This window comes from Gracilinanus agilis, chromosome 3 (genome assembly GCF_016433145.1).
Source record: "Gracilinanus agilis isolate LMUSP501 chromosome 3, AgileGrace, whole genome shotgun sequence".
Lineage (NCBI taxonomy): Eukaryota > Metazoa > Chordata > Mammalia > Didelphimorphia > Didelphidae > Gracilinanus > Gracilinanus agilis.
Genome location: NC_058132.1, coordinates 474,129,798 through 474,133,227, shown reverse-complemented (window position 1 = coordinate 474,133,227; position 3,430 = coordinate 474,129,798).

The following is a 3,430-nucleotide window of genomic DNA, read 5'->3' as shown; positions in this document are numbered from 1 at the left end:
ACAATAAGTTCTCCCAAAGTATTCCTTTGAACTCTTAATTATCCAAAAGCAGTTCTTGGTTTTAAATCCACAGAACATCATGCTACCACTGAGAATCCCCTCTGTTGACCTCTCCCCCTTTGATTTTCCTTTTCTATATTTTCTTCATTAGATGGTAAATTCCTTGGGAGCAGGTGCTGCCTTTCTTTTTCTTATTTATATTCCTAGTGCTAAGCATAGTTCCTGCATTATGGTAAATACTTAATAAATACTTGTCTAATTGAATTAAACTTTTCTCCACTCAGAGAATCAGTGTGATGCAGTAGATGGAGAACCAGCTACAGAAGCAGAAAGACATGAGTTTAATTTCTACTTTTGACACATTCTGACTATATAACCATGCGTAAGTCATTTTATCCACTCTCTAATCCAAGAAACTCTTCAAGTTGAAGAGATGAACTGTGCTGAACTATCTTGGCAGAGATGGATCCCAAACCAATGAAATCTTTGATTTAGTTCCTATTCTTACTTTTATCTTTCTCTACACCAAAATACATCTCTTAGACTAAAAGAGAGAAAAATAAAAGTTTAATAAAAGTATCCAATAAATGAATCAAAACTGAAATTATATACAATGCTTAATTTCCAGAGCTTTCCATATCTAGAAGTAAAAAAGTTACATTCTCACATCATTTCTTTAATAACAAACTTGGTCATTCGAATCACCCAGCATTCACTTCCAGCTTTTGATGTTCTTCCATTTACATTGGGTTTGTCATAACTATTGTTTGAAGGTTCTTTGAACTTATCTTTTTTGGGCCTTGGGTGAGCATGTTTTATTAGGGAACAGAAAATGGACTACATTTGAATTCTTTCCATTTTGGTAAGACATGCCAGAGTACTTCCCTTCATGAGTGCCACTTGTGAGGAACCAGGTGGATTTCATACCATTTTGAATCATTGGAATAGGATTTTAGTGAAGGGATTTTATAAACCCACCATTTAAATATGGAAACATTTTCATTGCACCGATTGAAATGCAGAAGCCATTTTGATGAATAATCAATTATAGTGAAACTATGAAGCAGCTGGAATACTGGAATGAGAAACAACTATTTATCTTTGAAATTCATATTTGTATTCTTGGTGTTCATAAAAAAGCTTCCAAATATGAGTATACACATTCTGAAACTGTTAAATCACTGTAAGATACAGAAATCTTCAGAGTTTGGGTTCATTTTTTGGTTGTTTTTAGTAAATCTAATTTTTACCTTTGTAATTTTTTTGCAGATTAGAAGATTGAGAACATACTTTTATGTTGCCACTAAGGTTTTGCTTTTTATAAAATCATAATAAAAGAAAAGATCATTATTAGATTATGTAGATATTGTCTAATTCCTTTAGGATGTGAAAAATCTTGTGTTTCCATGGTATCACTTACTACCATGGTGATGAGAAATAAGGAAGGATTGATGGAAAACTTAAGAGGAAAAATAAATTGAGGGTTTATGGCATTCTTCCATATTTTAAGAAGGTTTTTTTTTTAATTTAACCTGTTATCGGTTTTTAACCTATAGTGAGTAACTTAAAAAGTACATTCACAAATGTATATTTTTATTGATCATATTTGATTATATTTAATTTATTTCATAATTGGTTTTATTTCTAATCCAATGTGATTTTTTTCTGTTCAGCATTCTGACAAGGGGTTCATAGACTTCACTTGCCTGACAAAAGGGTTCAGGACACACACAAAAGAGATAAGTATCCCCGACATAGAAAAATGACAATAACAATGAAACAGACTGAAACTGGGGATCTGGACCAATGGAGAAGACTATGAAACTTTGCTTTGGAACATTTTACTTAAAGTAACCAGTGTACACTAACCTTCCCACAGAGAGCAAAAGAGAATTTAAAGCTTTAGCACCCACTTTAGAATGAACTTCTTTGAATAATTAAGGAACTTCCCCCTTTTCCTGTGTTGTGGGATAGAGTGGTTAATGAGGAAGTATTGAGAGGCTGAGTTCTCCTTTCCTTTCTTGGATGGAAGCAGCAGGAGAATGGGAAAGAGACTGGGCTCATGAACTTCTGTCCAGGGAACAGACAACTGGGCTTGCTTGAACAAGAAGTGATGAAAGAGTTTGCTATTGTTGTACCCTCTTATTTAATCTAGTACAACTGTAAACACTTTGAGGAGAGGTTTTACCCAGTTTTTGTATGTGTATCTTTCTCATCTAGCACAGTGTAAGCCCATGGTAGGGACCAACAACTCTTGGTTGATTGACTATTCAGTTAGTTTTTTCTAGGAAGTATTTTTTTAAGTTTCTATTTACTCTTTCATATAGAACAGAAACAAGAGGAAATATGTTGTAGAAAACAGGGTTTTCACAAGGACATAAAGGAATTCATCATTTGAATCTTAATAACTTCAGTGTCTTTTCATGAACTCAACTTTCTGAATTTTTCCAGTGTGATGATGTAATCTTAAAGTAATCTTCAGTGCAACTTTGAAGAATGATCTTCATTGGCAGAGAAGTATTAAAAGTGGAAATACTATAAACATTCACAATGTATTTGGAATAACAGATTATTCAACTCAATTAAATACATGTTTATTAAATATCTTCTATGTGTTCAGTGCTAACGGTTATAAACTTGATCAATATACAATTCATACTCCTCTAAGATTCTTATAACATAGTAGGGAGGTGTCATGTATACAAATACATATTTTCTGTAAATGATACTAGTTTAAAATTAGTTTTGCCTGACAAAAAATGGGAAAAAAATCAATCCAAGTTAAATTAGACCTTAAGAAAGTTTGGGATTAGATGTAATTAAACAAAGTCATCCTTAGATTACTGATATTTGAACTCTAAGAAGGACAAGTACACTTGAAATAAAATGTTTGCCAACATTTCTGTGGCAACATTTCTAATCTTATGACCCATAACAATATAACACAGACTACTTCTTCATCTGCTAAATGAAAAAAAACAAATAAACCTCATTCACAAAAATGAGTGTGGCTTTCCCTAACTAATCAATCCATCTATGAACTAATGAAAACATATTAAGCTCTTCCTATATCTGAGATACTATGCTAGTTGTTGGGAATATGGGCATAAATGTAAGGTATAAATAGAAATAATCAAATAACCCTATTCTCAAGAGTTTACATTCCAAATAAATAATGCATAATGAAAATCCATGCTGGAGGGGACAAATGTTTGAAAATATCAGTGAGTTTCTTGAGAAGTTAAAGGAGAGAATTTTTTTACATGCAAAAGCTAATACTTTATACTGTTGCTAAAACTTATATTACATTTATTTGACAGTTTGTTTGCAATGAACTTTACAAACACGTCATTTGATCTTCATGATACCTTGTGTGGTATTATTATTCCCATTTTTACACATGAGGGAACTCAGATTTAGAGAAATTAAG